The sequence below is a fragment of the Psittacula echo genome (assembly GCF_963264785.1).
Source record: "Psittacula echo genome assembly, chromosome: 13".
Lineage (NCBI taxonomy): Eukaryota > Metazoa > Chordata > Aves > Psittaciformes > Psittacidae > Psittacula > Psittacula echo.
The window spans coordinates 15,047,954-15,064,452 of record NC_137749.1 but is presented as its reverse complement, the minus strand read 5'-3'; positions in this window follow the sequence as shown (position 1 = coordinate 15,064,452).

Below are 16,499 nucleotides of genomic sequence, written 5' to 3'. Positions count from 1 at the left end.
GTTACCGCCGATGTGCCACGGAGTCCGGGCTGTACCTGCCCCTGCTCCCGCTTCTGCCTCAGTCACTGCTCCTGTTCCTGCTCCCACTCCTGCCCCTGCTCCTGCTTCTGCCTTAGCCCCTGCCCCAGGCCCCAGGAGAAGCTGCTGGTTTCTTCTCCCACGGAACAAGGGATGGGACAAAAGGAAACAGCTTCAAGCTGCACCAGGGAAGGCTTAGACTAAATATTAGGAAACATTTCTTCCCCAGAAGAGTCGTCAGGCATTGGAACAGGCTGCCCAGGGCAGGGCTGCAGTCACCGTCCCTGCAAGTGTTCACACACCGTGCAGATGAGGCCCTCAGTGCCATGGGTTAGTGGTGGCCTTGGCAGTGCTGGGGTAACAGCTGGACTTGATGATCTTAAAGGTCTCTTCCAACCTGACTGATTGTATGATTCTATGATGGCTTCTTCCCAAACAACTGCTAAAGCAACCCCCCCTAAGCACTATGCCTCCCAACAGGCCTTTCCTATCCCTCTGCCAGTCTCAGAAGTGACACAATCTTCACTTGCTGGATGATTGCTGTGTACCACATGGACCACACAGGGGTCTCCAATGCCTGCAGCTCTGCTCATTACACAGTCCCTCGGCTGAGGTTGTGCCTGCAGAGCTGGCAAAGCTGTCAGGCAGCAGCTGGCAGCAGCATTCCTGCCTTTGGGGTGCAGGTGTCCCCACTGGCAACCTTGAGCTGGTGGTGGCACAACTGGTTTGTCGGTGACATGGCTGGCTGCACTGATGCTGGGCTTCCTGCACAGAAGACCCAGCTGCAGAAACACACTGAACTGTGCTGATAAAGCAGCCTTGGATGCACAGCTGTCAGCATGTGCAGTGGTATTTATCCTGCCCCTGCTCCTGCAGGTCTGCACCTCTCCTGGTTTCATTCACCTCAAGTAATGACTCAGCCTCATCCTCACAGACACACCACGAAGGGCTGCTGCAGCCTGGAGCCCACAGCCCTGCTCGGTTCCATGCACACCCCCTGGGACTCCCCACGGCAGTGAGGGGTGCATGCTTCCAGCCAAGTGCAGCCTCGGAGAAACAGACCTTCTTGTTCCCATGGAAGTGGAGCAAGGAGAGATTTATAACCCTCTCAACGAGCACAGGGTGTCTGGTACCAGGCCTGTCTCTGGGAATAGCAAGGGTGGGCTGCCAGCAGGCAGCTGCCCAGCCCATCCAGAGTAGGCAGGGAGGACGCTATCCCACCCGCTGCAGAAGCTACAGGGCTGCCTTGAGAGGGCGCAGGTGGCAGATTCCTCTGCAGATGGGACAGTCACGAGTGCTTTGGGTTCCTTTCGTAGGTACTACACGGAATGCTAAATACCCGTGATGGAATTGTGTCAGCATGTGTCTGGGACTGGTCTGGCGCAGGGGCCGGGGTTACCGGCCTGACTCAAGGGTGGGACAATGCAGACCAGGCTAGGGACCTGGCTGCAGCACCAGGCAATTAGATTTCAGTGTCTTTTGGGCCCATGGGCCTTCAGACCCACAGGCAGTGCAGGGCTGCACAGGCTGCTGGACCCTTGCAGTGGAGAGAGGAGGGTCCTGGGAGCACGCAGGAGCTTTCCCAGCCTTGCCCCTCCTCCCCTTGGAATAGCTGACACCCACAAACCTATGTGCTCCCGACTCTTCCTTCACCCAACACTGCGTGACTGCTCCCCAGGTCGCACATCAGCTGTACTTGGCTGGCCCCACCTCCCAGAGAAAGGCAGGGAGGGGGCCCTGTCACTCAGGCCTGGCTGACAACAGCAGCTGAACATGCCCATGGAAAAGAGGGAGGAGGAGGAGCTTTGCTTAATATTTTTTCATCGCACTGCTCTTTGCCAATGGCAAATAGCCTGATGCTGTCATTCGTTTTCTGACACCAGGGCAGTTCCCATGGAGCACCCTGCTATTACACTCAGTAACACCGCATCATGCTGGCCAAGTTTTGAGGTTCTCAGATGTGCTTCCCAGGGCACCCCATGGCAGAGGGCCTGGCAGTGCCCAGCTCCCAGGCAGGGGAGAAACTGATCCCGTGAAATTGCAGCTCTCTGCCTTCTCCTCTCCGTCCTGGAGATTGCACCCTTGGGTGTGATGTGCCAAGATCTTCCTGGACAACAGGTCCCTGGACATCACGTATCTGGGCTAGTGCTGAGACTGGAATGAAGACAGGCCAGAGCAGCAGGACCTGGGGGTGGATGTAGGGCTGTCCAATCCCAAAAAGGTGGCAGCACCTCGGGGTGGGTGCACCCCACAGAGACATGGCAGGAAAGGGATGAGTGAAGAGCTGCCCCCCAGCTCTCTCCATGAGGTGTGGATGGAGGCTGGGCAGGACAGAGTGGGTGGCCAGAGAGGACACATAGGAAAACGTCTATGAAGAGATGGGACAAGCAGTACAGCTAGAGGTGGATGAGGACAGCATTACAGCAGCTCTGCTGTGGCCAGACCAGCCACAGGGACCATCTGCCTGCACAGAACTGGTGTACTGGTGCCATTTGGTTAAGACAGGGCACTCATGGCAGAGCACATGCCCCATTTCTCAGGTGTGACTCACGTCCTGCTGGGAGCCAAGGCACGATCGGGTGTGATGGATTCCTTACATCCTGCTGCTGGGCAGCCTCCTGCCCTGGGGGTGCTGCATCACCCAGGATGGGATGGAACCATGTGGCAAGGAAGGTCTCACTTCTGGGTCACCACAGTGCCTGTGGAGGAGCAGTGATGCTGCAGGCACATGACTACAGTTGTACCTGTCTGGCACACAGGAGAACCATCATGCAGAAAGCACACACTGTTCTCTATGAGCTAGAAGGTATTTGCCCCACATGCGGCTCTCCAGGACTGGATCTCTATTGTGCCTCTGTGTGATCTGCACACAAGGAAGTGAATGGACAGGTTTGTCCATCTGTCTCCTGGCTCTAGTCTGTGTGCTCCTGCTGCCCACAGAGGTGTGGGCACCCTGGCCTAAGGCTGGGGGGGTGTGTCAGGCAGCTGTGACATGCAGAGCATTGGTGCACATCTCACATCTTGCTGTGACAGGGATCTGACTGCGCTGGTGCCACACTGCAAACAGGAGTGGCCAGGTGCTCAGCTCTCTTGGGGCAAAACCTGCACTCCCTGTAGAAGGCCTCTAGAGGAAGGATCCTGCACTGCATGTGCAGGTGCTAGATCAGCCAGCACATCCTCTTCCACTTGCACCATCCCCACCCTGGTCTAGCTCATGTCCTGCTGCGAGGCTGCAGCACAGGCACCAAGCTCCTGCCCCCGCACGGCCTTGGCCAGTAGGAGTTAAACTCCAGATGAATGAATCCATTGCTTGGATTTTTTCCCTCTGCTGACCTTTGATCCTTGTCCTGTGCAGAGTCCCCTGGGATCTTGTGAAGCAAGGACAGCCTGTCCCACCCCCTGCCCTGCAGAAGGAGCCAGCAAAGGACCCAGCAGCATGTATGGGCTTCTCTCCCAGGGGCTGTCCAGTGACACCACTAGCACCATGGCAGCCTGAATCTGCTCCTGTTGCAGTGCCTCTGACACTGCCTGGGGACCTCTTGGCCATGAGTCCACCTTGCCTACGGCCCCAGGAGAGGGAAACACGATCAGTGCTGCAGGAGCCCAGCAGTCCAGGGATGGACCATGGTGTTGCACAGCATCCTGGTATACAGGACATGGCTACAGGCAGGCCACTGTCTGCCAGGAGCAGAAAGTGCTTGGAGGCAGAGGCTGGAGTGAAGCTGGCATCTGCTCAGGACACCGCCCTTGAGGTTGTATCCTACTCCTGGGCAGTGGGCCCAGGGGACTGGAGTGCTTAAGGACAGTCAGGGTCTTGCTATCAGCATCTCCTGCACCGACAGGGCTGCCACCACAGCGAAGAAGAGTGGGCACCTCCATTCTCTGCTGTACTTTGGCATTTCCAGATGGATCTGCCCATGGCAACATGTGTGCCCAAGTTGAGCACATGGTTCCTGTCCTACTAGGTGCCCACAGGAGCACTCTATGGCCTCACTCCCTGCACTGCTGGCAGGGAGCTTGCTGCAGAGCTGCGACCCTGTGCAGCCAGTGCTGCTGGGATAGAGAACTTCTTCCCCCAGCATTTCCAGACCCCCAAGATGTTACTTGTCTGCCTTTCCTTCTTCTGAGGGGTTGTAACCCTCCCAAAGTATGGGGGCACTGACACACAGGGTCTTATCCTGCTGTGCTTTGCACCTAGAGCAGCTGTGGGAACCAGGACACATGGAGACCATAGCTCCTGGCCATCTCAAAAGCCCCACTTGGAGCTGGAGAGAAAGATCTCTGTGCTTTCAGACCAGAGAGAGGCTCTAGCGCGGCCCCAGAGCTGGGAGCTTGCATAAGGCCCTGGCTGCGTGTGCTGGAGAGGGAGACTGCTTCAGTATTTCCACAGGCAGGACATTCCTAAGAGGTGATCTGTCCTTCCCCAGCACCCTCCCCCGCCCCGCCTTTCCAATTTCTTTGTCACACTGAGTGAACAAAGTTATTTTTTCCCCTTTTGGAACGCTTCTAGAGCCCATAAATCACAATATTGAGATATGCTGTGGCCAAGAAAGGAAGGGTTTGGAAAAAGGATGGGGGTTCAGGAAAAATGCCACTCCTGGTAACCTACTCCTAAGAATCCCAACCTCCAGACACCATCAAACATGCCAGCCCTTCCAGGGGTTTCCAGAAGACGTCACAGCAGCCACCTTGCCTTTCCAATGACCTTACCTGTCAGGGTTTTTGGCCATCAGGATGCTGAGGGGGAGCCAAGGAATCAGTTTTTCAGACTGCCCTAAAATCTGGCTTCATTCACAAGCTGTGTGTTAAGAACAGGGTGACTGTGCTTGCAGGAATGGGTTTAGGGTAGGTCCTCAGAGTCTAGAGGAGAGACAAACACGTGGCACCACTGTGCCATGGGCAGAGGCGGCCAGATCCCCTGGACTCCCCAGGTCCTCTCTGCAGACCCATGCCAAAGCAAACAGACCACTTATCCCAGAACAGCAAACTGTCTTTGCAGAGGAAGATGCAGCACCAAACCCAGGAATACCCTGGGTTCTGCAGCCCCAGCGAGGGGCACAGCATCTCCTCCAGGACTGAGGACAAACCTGCTCCTGCGAACAGCCCCAGAGGGGCTGCAGGCAGGTGAGAAGCCCAGGCAGGTCCCCTTGTGCCTCACTGCTCAGTGGCTGCTCTCTTGTGGGCCCCCAACAGCATGGAAACAGCATCACAGTCGCCAGTGCCCCATTGTTCCAAGCACTCTGGAAGCTGTCCTGGTACTGAGTCCTGGTATTGCTAATGAGCCAAATCAGGCTCTGACAAAGGGCTGCACTCAGTGGGTCATGTCCTGCCACCTGGTGTGAGGCTCGGCTGCGTGTCACACCTCCAGGCTTCTGACCCATGCTCCAGGACTATCATGTCCTTACCAACCAAGAGGCTGAGCCTTGCTCAGCTGCTCTCTGGTGACAGCTCTGGTTGCTTCAGCATCCGTTCCAGCCACAGGCCCTTCTGTATCCTTTGCTATGTGACCTATTTTAAGACCATTCTTTTTTGTGATTACATTGTCTCCTCATATTCACTCGAATTTCCCCTGGAACAGTCACAAGGAGTTAAGAAAATCTGGCAAAATATTTCTGAGTGTGTGTGTGCTCTTGGGGCTGCTCCTCCCCAGGACCATCCTTCCCCTCTCCCATGGCTCAATGCTGCATCCTCTTGCACTACAAGAGTCTTGCAGGCTCACTGTGAGGACACATCTTGGCAAAACTGGACCTTCTGTGTGCAAAACATCAAATGTTTTTCTAGTTGTAATAAATCTCATCAGTTACTGTTCTTTTCCATTATTTTTATAGTTGTTCATAGACTATTCTCCTATGCATAGCTGTCTTGACTACTAATATCCTTCTTCACCCCCTTGCTCTGCTCAAGTTCAAATATGAAAGCTGTAGGTTGGAGACCCTCTGTGCAGGGTCATAAGACAGGTCTGTCTTATGGCTTTGTTTCATCTTGTCTGGCCTAGACAGCTTATGTAAGAAGGAACTGAACAGCTGACTGGTAAGGAGTCTTCTCTACCCAGCTGTAACTCTGCCAAGTCTTGCACTGGACTCTTAATCCCTGTTGGTATGTCTAGTCTGCTGCAGGCAGGTTGAGTTATGTTGCATTAAAATGCCCTGTCCATGTACAAAAAGATTGCTAGCACACCATCTGGCATTTCGTATGTGGTCTCAAATTCACTTTGGAGACGGACGCTTCATTTATCCACTGCAAAGCTGGTACAAGCTGGTCCTTATCAAGCAAATGATTCCACCAGCACTCTGTTGCTCTGCTGGCTCCATGAGGTGCTTTCCTACCCTTCCCTTTTCTGTTGGTCATTCTTGCAAGACCCAACTTCAGTCATTAAATTGGGGTCATCTGTAGCTCCAGCACGTGCAGAGGTCACAAACCAGCACTGTACTCCTTGGGATTCAGTCACAGCTGACTGTCGCACTCCAATCCAACAGCAGATCCTATGCTTCAGTGATTGCCAAGCTCCTGCTCCAGTTACCTGGGATGCAAACAACTTGGACACAGACTAGGACCTGAGTTCTTCACTGCCACTACACTGGAGAGACTGTTACCTGCAAAGATGATTACAATAGACCTCCTTCAAAGAACTTACTGGAGGTGACTTTGGAGTAATTTTTATCTTCCATCCAAAGCAAAGGAACAGGAAGGATTTATCTGGCACTGCAAAGAGTAACAATGAACCTTATTGCAGGAATGCCAGCCTTCCCGGCATCAGATACCTCACAGCACCCTCTAAGGCCAATGGACTCTTCCTAGGCATATTTCCAGATCTACCTGTAAAAGGCACTGGGGATTTTATGTTAGTAGTTTTGAATGCTGCAGTTTGCTCTCTGTTGGGGAGTTTTCCTACTTCAACATCCCCACAGACACCTCTTCCAACACCAGCCATGTTTCCATACACATACAGCAAAACACACTGTATATAACCCAGCTAGAAATATGTGACCAACAGCTATTGCCTGCTACTACATGATTTCTTCACTCTGCTCACTGGTATGATCTTACAATAACCTTTCACAAAACCTCTGACTTTTCTTGCAAGTTGTGCCCACATTTGGAGGCCCTTCTTGCTGTATCTTTTCCCTTGAGGAAGCTGCTTTGCCAACCACTCAAAATGTGCTCCATTCTTGTTCCCATTCCTGCAGCTGTGATACAAGACAAAAACCAGCTGTCACAAAATAAAGCTCCTCCTGATCCACTCACAGCATTTATCTTTCATTCTTAAACACGCACATGCCTTTGCCATCCTACAAATCAGCAAGTTGTTGTTACAAGTTTTTCTCTTCTCCCAGTACCAGTTAAGATGTTTTCTGGCCCCAGGTACACGATAAAGTGAACCTAGCAGAATGATTAAGGATATCAGCAACATTCACTGAGATCATAAAATGGATCAAAGTCTCAAGCTGACATTACAAAAAACCCCTCACAATTCTTAAGATGCTCTATGGACTTCCCTAATCACCCTTGTAAATACAGTGGATACTTACGGACTGGCCACTCAGAATGCACTATGGAACAAATGCTGCCCTATACTTCATCTGGGTGCTGTTGAAAGCAAAAAAGTAGACAGCTAGTCCCGCCAACTACCACATGCGATAAGGGCACCATCACTCCAGGTCCCTGTGAAGGACATGACCTCTCAGTGGCAGCAGGGATTTCCAGCTGATCCAAAACTCAGTAGCTATGAGTATGCAACAGCAGGCTGGGGTGGTGGACTGTCAGCTGAGCATGCTTCTCCATGCAGTGCTGCACACTGTTGCTGCTATCCCTCAGTTGTCTGGCCACCAGCTCCTGCATCTTTCTCCTTGTTTCAGGGAAGTACTTGCTCAGAAGATGTCCAGCTCCTATCAGTTACCAGCACTGCTAAAAACAAGCTGTCCTTTGCTTATCTGCATAACTAAGAGCTGGTGCCTGCTTGTTCCAAAAGCCACAGCCTGGCAGCCTGACCTCAGCTCTGTCATGGGCTCAGGAACGGGAAGAGCAAGGCCAGCTCCTTGTGTGCCCTGATGGGAGCCCTGCCAAGTTGGAGCTCTCAACATTTTCAGCACAGGCTTGCACCCCGCTCTCCCTGGTGGATCTCTGGACCATGAAACCAGCACACCAGAGACCTGGCTGCAGAATAGGACACATCTCCACAGCAGGAACCATCCAATGTGCCTGAAAGCCTTCCAGTACTACAAAACCAATGATACCTTTGCCAAACCAGAGGGAAGATGAACCTCTTCACAGGCTGCTCAGCTTTGGAGGGCCTCAAGGAGGAGCTCTCAGGGACAAGCCCCAGGTGTGGTACAGAGTCCACACTGCCTGTTTCACACCACTCTGTAGGCTCCTTATGTTGCGTGGCTTCTGACATCGCATGGCCTCTATTGCAAGGGCACCTCGTTCCTATCAAATGCCCCCTTCTCTGCACAGCCAGTGCAGGTGGGACAGGGAGGCTCTGCTTTTGCCCTGCCATTGTCCCATCCTCTTCCAATGTGCACTTTTGCCATCTTCCTCGTTCTCAGTGGAAAAGTCTGTCAGATGAAATGTTATTTTTCAGGATTAACCAAGGATAAATTGTCTTCCCCCCCCCTTTTCTATGACTGGATTAAGGCCTTAGTCACATGTAAACAGACAGAGTGGGGGGAAGCCCTCATCATACCCAGAGCTCGAACCATGTAATCTGCAAAGAATCAAATCTCTGTGAGCGGATGAAGCACTATCTTAGAGCAAAATATTTAGATTTTGTGGAATATTGGCCAATTACAATATTTTTCTTCAAATAAAACATTTACAAGAACACTTAAATAAATATTTGAGAACACAATCTACCAAAGCCCTGACTCATTCCTGATGCAAAAGTTGTCTCTTATTTTTCAGGCAGCTTCCCCATGGAGGGTTTGGAGTTGGGATGGCTTCTGGTGGCACTGAGGTGCACTGACAGGTCTGTTTGCACATGTCCCTGCTGCCTGCAAGTGGCTGAGCTCCTCCTAGCAAGGATCACCTGTGAGTGCTGCAGAGTCTGTTGTGAGGTCCGTGACATGTAATACCTTGAACTAAAAAACACACTGCCAGCAGCAGACTGGGGAAAGGCCTGTGGCCTTTCTCCCTGGGAAGTGGGAAGGACAGAACACTTTATGACCTTCCTCCTTCTTCCAGTCTTTTTCTACGAAGGACTCTGCAAAGGGATGTGGATACAGATGACATTCCTTAGAAGGTCTTTTCTGAGATTCAGATGAACTGTGATGCTAATTTGAGCTACACAGAGTGTAGACTTTGTCAGGGAACTTGTTCAGTGGTGCTGGGGGTCACATCCCATCCCCTGGCTGCAGTAGCAAGGCAAACCCACTCACATGGCCACAGTGGATTTCTTGTCCTGATGCTGATTGCATCTCATCTGATGTGTACTGGGGCCAGCCAACCACATGCTTTGCTTTGCCCTCTATTTTGCCCCCATTTCCCCCTGACATACAAGCAACCTACCCTAGTTCTTTCCCCCTCCCACCGGCTCCCCAGCCAGCTCAAATTCTTATAACTTTGCGCCTTCACTCAGTAATTCCAGCCTGGGTGAGTCAGGCCACACTGCCATTAGGCACTCTCCATCCAGGACAGGTCTGACACAACCTCTCGCCCCTTGGGTTGCTTCTTGCTCTTTTGCACAGCCCCAGGTGAGGGCTGGACCCCCCCTTAGCTTCTCCACTCTTTCCAGTGCCCAACAGTCACGCCTCCATTTAACTTTCAGGCTAGGCCAGCTATCTGCCAGCAACTCAGAGAAAGCTCCAGGGAGACCTTACAGAGTACTCGAAAGGGACCTATAAGAAAGATGAGGAGAGACTTTTTAGCAGGACCTGCTGCAACAGGATGAGCGGTGATGGTTTTAAATGAAAAAAGGAGAGTCTCAGGCTGAACATGAGGAAGACATTTGTTATCATGAGGGTGGTAAAACACTGGTATAGGTTGCCCAGAGAGGTGGTGGATGCACCATCCCTGGAAACATTTCAGGCCAGGCTGGATGTGGTTCTGGGCAACCTTCTCTAGGTGAAGATGTCTCTGCTCATTGCAGGGGGGTTGGACTCAATGAGCTTTGAAGGTCCCTTCCAACCCAAACTATTCTATGATTCTACGAAATCTGCACTAATGTCATTAACGCTGGTATTTTCCTGTTTCAACTGCTGCCACAGCTGCTGCAGTATCTTAGCTGACTTTCAGCACATGCCAGAGAGAGTCTCTTTTCACTGGCTTTCACATAGCTACTATCTCACATGCCTGTAGGAAATGTGCCGCTACCACACTGTGTGAGCCTACAGATACTTTGCTCTTCCTTGTCAGGTCAGGTTAGGTGGGGAGAGGGGAGAGAAATAGCGTGGAAGAGGCACACAAGCAAAGCCATCTTTACAGAACAAAGGTCTTTGTCTTTTTTAAACGCTTAGGCTCATGTAAGAATAGAACATATATTGTCCAGTTCATTAGTACAGGACAAAGTCATAGCCCATGAAGAAGGGGATCCCAGGATGTATTGAACAAGCATGGTGACACTAATTGGATTATAGGATCACTGAGGACTGGCTAAACCATCACATGAAATGATCCAACTGTGCTGATTAAACCTTTCCAGTGTTTCTTTCTCTTAATGAAAATATCCATGCCTGGACGAAAGGTCTGAGTGACAAGAACAAATAACTTCAGGGTGAACCTGCTGGAAAAAAAAGCCATTGCCCTCACAGAGTCTTTTTATTTTGATTTTTGCTTTCCTCCTGAGGACCTCCATGCTTCCAGACTGTCCCTGCTCAGGCTAGGGACAAGTCTACAGAGCTGTGTACTGACACAGTGCTGACCAACAGCTTTTTGCTACTCTGTTTCTGTGGTACTTTTGCTCTTCATACCACCTCTTGCCTTCATGTTTGCAATGCTCAGACTGACAAGCTTTCAAATAATCATTACATGCCAGAGAAGATGCACCTGTAAAGTCCCTCTCATTCTCTCCCACCAAGGCAGTCAAGCCCATCTTCTTTGATGTCCATTTCACGTAGTGCATAAGGGCAATCTGGGGCTTTGGTGCACTTTGTACCTGTCTGCATCTAAAATTTGAGGAGATGAACACCTTCAGAGATGACATAAAATGTTTAACACAAGGTAGTGTTCACAGCACACACTAGAAGCAGCAGCTACTCATTGTCAGTCACCACTGAGAGATCTCTTAATAGGAAGAACCTGTAGAGCCTTGCTCCCTACTGAGCACTCCCCAACCATGTTCTGTACCAGATGTGGTCATATGGGTGTTCATCTCTTCATTTGTATCACAGGTTAGTCTACTCAGATGTTACTTCTAAGAGGCCCCCACACATAAGTTTTACGTAAGTTTTTTCACTACAAGATTGTTTTCAGTTGTTGCAGCTTTGCCAAACCGAAATTATTTGAGCTGCCCATGTTAGGCTCATCCATCAGGCTGTTTCAAAAAGATGCTCGGAACTGAATAAACCCAACAGGTGACATAGTCCACATATTTCAAATAAGGGAAAAATATTTACTCATGAAAAAAAAATAATTCTGCAGGTTAGTCAACTTTTTAAGAAGCCTGCACCCCTTCTCATGTTGGTAGAAGCCTCTAGAAATGTCTTGCAATCACAGCTTAGAAAGAAAGAAGCCTACAGGCTTGGGTCCTTTTCAGTATCCCTGTGGAAAACCATCCAGCCGAGGCCAAACTCTGACAAATGACCAGTTCATGCCATTTGCAACTCCTGCAAGTGTGGCAGCTGAATTCTTTCAAGATGTCATCATCACTCTTCTACTAGCTTCTCGGGGGCTCCTCTGCAGGTCGTTCTCACAAAGACACATGGTATTTTCTGTCTTGAGCCAGAGGTGATGCAGTACTGGCATACTGACATTTTACATTTTTTTTTCATGTCTGTTAATTCCATTCTTTGCTTAGTTCACTAATCAAAGCTGGACTCAGGACAGGATGAGCCTGACTGGTCGTGGAGGATTCTCACCACCCACCATTCTGCTGACAATTTTCTGCTTCTCACTTCAAGAGGTCTCCCTGCTCTCATCTATTCTTATCCTTTCCACTTTCCTGTAAATTCATTTACAAACTCACTTCTGATAGCCACTGTCTGAGACTGGTACCCAGACTGAAATAATGAATTTAAATACATGGTGTGATGTGACTTTCCCTGGAGACAAAGAAGCAAGAGGCTGACACCTGGCACTACAGAAAAGGTCTCTGAACTTTTATACCTCCCATATACATTTAGGTACTCACACTGGAACATCTTGGTCTGCATATCTTGCAAGGACTGACTCAGTGACTGCTCATTAAATGACTGTTCCAGAGAGAAGAATGGCAGGATTTAGGTCTCTCAGCATAGGAGAAAACGATACTTTCATTAAGAGAAGTCTCACTGCATAATTCCTTTGCATTTAGTCAGGAAACTGCTCTGCTGCTTGACATGAATGACAGGGAGGCTGGACAGACATAACTATGAACACAGAAACCAGACTACCCCAGGTCACATAAGGCAGAACTCCTTACTAGGAAAAGCCAGAGAAAACCACTTGTTTCTTCTACGTTCTTGACTTCATGTATTGTGTTGCATTGAGTTGATCCTGAGATTTAACTCATGCCCAAAACAAGGCAGAATGTTTTGATGAATAATGCAACCCTTCTCTGGAAGACAGGCACACTCCATTTAAAGAAGACCTTACACTGTTTTGAGGGAGTAGTGTATTTCATGGCAGGAAGTTTCAGAGACAGTCAGACAGAATCATGCAGCTGACCCAGCGTGTGGCACCACACAAAGGAATGAACCAAAAACCTGTGAGCCAACATGATGATTTCACAGCTCATCAAAGGAAGGTACTTTGAAATTCCTTCTATCATTTCAGGATCCATGCCACTTTGGTTATCAGGGCCTGTAACTGCACCTTAAATTCTTAAAAGAAGTATCTCAAAAGTGAACACTTAATAGAAAAAAGAACACTTCAGCAACTTCTGTCACATGTATGGAGGACATTGTACTCAAAGAGTGTCAGATGCTATTTTTTCCTTCCAGAGTAAAGGAAGGACCTGAGAATTACTGGTGTTCTCAGATTTATTTTTTACTGCCTGAAGTGGTTACATCACTCTGCCAGTGAAAACCTCATTTCTACAATGCAAAGGTTTGCATTTTTTTATGTGCATGAACACAGAATAAAGCCACTAAGAGTTAACTCAGGAAACCTCACAGGAGTGTGGAAAAGACACCTGGATACAGTCTTGTACACTTGTCTGGTGCAGAATGTAGTACTCACCACTATGGCAACTCACCCATGGAATACTGGCTTGAAGTCTAGTTTCATAAGAATTAGGGGAGACAAGGAGTAACTGTTGATTCAAGACCCACACAGGTATTAGAAGCAGTTACCTCCAATTTTCAGAACAAGGGCTACCTAAATAAACTGTTCACCAACCTCAGGCTAGGGCCTAGGTTACAATGGAAAGAGGCTGAGCAAAATACCACACCAGACTAAGGACCCAGCAAACACTCTACAGGACTGCATGGGAACTCTTACTCCCCAGCCTTGAAACACAAAATTTGACCAGTGTGGTAGGATCAAAAGCCCAGTTTTACAAGGGGATTATTTCAGAGTAAGAAACTCAGCCACGTATTGAAGAGCAGTACAGTTTGCCTCAAGGTCCACAGGTACTGGCTGCACAAACCACCAATCTACAGGTCATTTATCTGGGAAGTTATGTGCTGCTTCCTACCGCAACAAGAGCCCCTCAAGGGTGAGAAGTATCTAAGAAGCCAGTCTTGTTCTGCTCATTTGTGGAAGCTAGCTGCAGAGACCCTGGTGCTTACAGCAATGCAGGGAAACGGTGCTGGCAGCAGATGGAAAAAAAAGGCAAGTTGCCTGTCATAATCCTTCCAACAGAGATCTATAACTGTTTACACAAGTATGGAGAGAGAGTTTCCAAGATGAAACAGCTGCCCCAAAAGAGGGTAATGTGAATTTGTAGTGGGAAGACTTCCAACTTCCATCTCAAAAGCACTAAGGAACTTGACAATTTGCAGCAGCGGCACATTTGCACAGGCAAAAAGAGCATATGATCTCTCCATCCATTGACAGACAGGTTCCCACCAAAGAATAGCTCCGCTTTGGCTCAGGTAGAGTTGTGGTGTTATGCAAATGCTCTTTGCAGAAGGTAAATTAATTTCGGTATTCCTAGGCACAATATTTGGCAACTCAGAGGGCAAATGAACAATCATAAAATTCTTTCAAGACTTGGGCAAGAAAGACCCAAGAGCAGAAGTCGGAAACGTGTCTGAAACCTACTTCAGAACAGCTATTGCAAGTGTAAGGATTAAATTTTCATTTCACTTTTGTAAAAAAAAAAAAAAAAAAAAAAAAAAAAAGTGAAAAAGACCTGGAATTCACCACCACGGAATGGTGGGATGGAAAAGAGTAATTTTCTGTTTGGAACTGGACAAATAAAATGGAACTACAATGTACTTGTCTTCTCTCAAGGGCCAGATGGAAAGGACTGGCATTCGGTCAGCAAGTCAGATCCCACAGTGTCCAACTGCTCCGTTCCAGACAGCTGTACTACTATGCTGATGTCATCAACCTCTTCAATCTCAGGAAGCATATACTTGTTCCTTCCTGAAGGCAAAGTATGATGATGAGACAAAGTTCCTGTTAAGCAAAGAGGAGGTACCAGAGTGCCAAAGAGGTCAAGGCTGACAAAGACACACAAGTTCAGGTTCATGTTCCTTAGGAACATGTATCTGGGTAGTTACTTTGCCTGTACACTGATGGGATTTCCATTGCTTTTGAACATGTGCTTCCGATATTGACTGCAAAATGATGAAATAAAAGCTGAGCACAAGAGATGATGATACAATCTTTAAGAGACTCAGATACTTTAAATTGTCATAAACTAAATGACACTTAAAACACAGTTGTTGGAAGTAGTTTTCCTAATTCCTTCATGCAGTTTTGATGTTCTGCTGTGAACAGCTTTTCAGGGATAAGGCCTGAAGAGTCACTGCATGCATGTTTGCAGTGACTTTTTGAGGACTACGTGTACACACACACACAGAATGCCCTGTCAGCAGGAATAACACAACTTGTGGGCTCTAAGAAATCTTTAGACCTGAACAGGTCGAACTGAGGACGAACAGAACTAAATGCAGTGCTGGGAAGTAAAGTTCTCGGGTCAAAGCTGCAGACTCATCAGCTCTGGTTTGCATAGCACTGGAGACCCATTTCACACAAACACACGGACTAGAAGGTATTGCAAACAAAATGGGAGGCAAGCAACTTAAAGACAAACTCAGATTTTAGCCATTCAAGATTAACAGATCATTAAATTTAACTTTGCACTGCATAGCTTGGATATACTGCACCAGTTTCTGCATAGATTGAACTTCTTCAGACTTTGGATCCTCAGTTTGGATTCCTATTATTTGAGACACAGGAGATGCAGCCATCTTGTTTTACAGTCCATTACAGAAGGAGAATCTGGTATGCATTTTCACTGGACAAATCAAGCACTCAGCAAAGTATTCTTGGCCTTCAGGATTCCTGGGTTCAGCCTGTGGTTTGGAGGGAAACAAGCAAAGGAGCCCCACTTTGCTCAATCCCTTCGGATTTCAAGATGAATCAAAGGCATCAGATTAAAGCAAGAATAATTATGAGTTTATATGCCAAATCAATGTTTCCTTAAGCACAGGCACATACAGTAGCTTCTCCTTAAAGGCTTCCCAGAGCTTTCACCGGCTGTACTTGCTGCCGGCTGCAGGCACCAGTCGCCCTCTGAAGTCCATGCACGCTGCAGGCCAGAAGCCGATTTCAGCGGCCGGGTCTCTCCATCCGGCTGCGTCCCTCTGACGGAGTCCCGGAGGCTTCCCCCGTACCGCGCGCCGCCCGAGATTTCCGCTCAGCTGGACCTGGCGAGCGCCAAGGGCCGCCCGCCGCAGCCATATCCCCCGCCTCAGAGGACGGCGCCAGGCCAGGCCCCGTCCCCACCCTGCTCCCCGCCGACCCAGCGTTTCCGCGGGGTGTCCTCAGGACGCACGGGAGCAGCGTGGCTCCCGCGCGGGCGGACCGCGGGCGCACTCATCCACCTCCACCCGCCAGCCCCCGCGCACCCGTCACGCGGCGGCAGAGAAGCCGCGGCGGCCCGCACCATGACTCTCGCATCACGTGCCGCGACCCGGCCAATAGGCAGTGAGCACCTCGGCCCCGCCCCTCCGCGCGGGGGCGGCTGCGGGAGGAGGCGGTGGCGGCGGCGGGGAGCGACCGCGATTACCATCGCGGCGGAGACAAAGCGGGGCCGGGCGGGCGCGGCGCCCCGGAGCAGCAGCAGCGGCAGACTTCAGCCGGCAGGCGCGGCACGGCGGGGGCCCCGCCCCGCATTGCGGTGCGGTGCTGGCTGTCCGGCGGGGGCAGTGACCGGCGGCGGGGGGTGGCGGGCG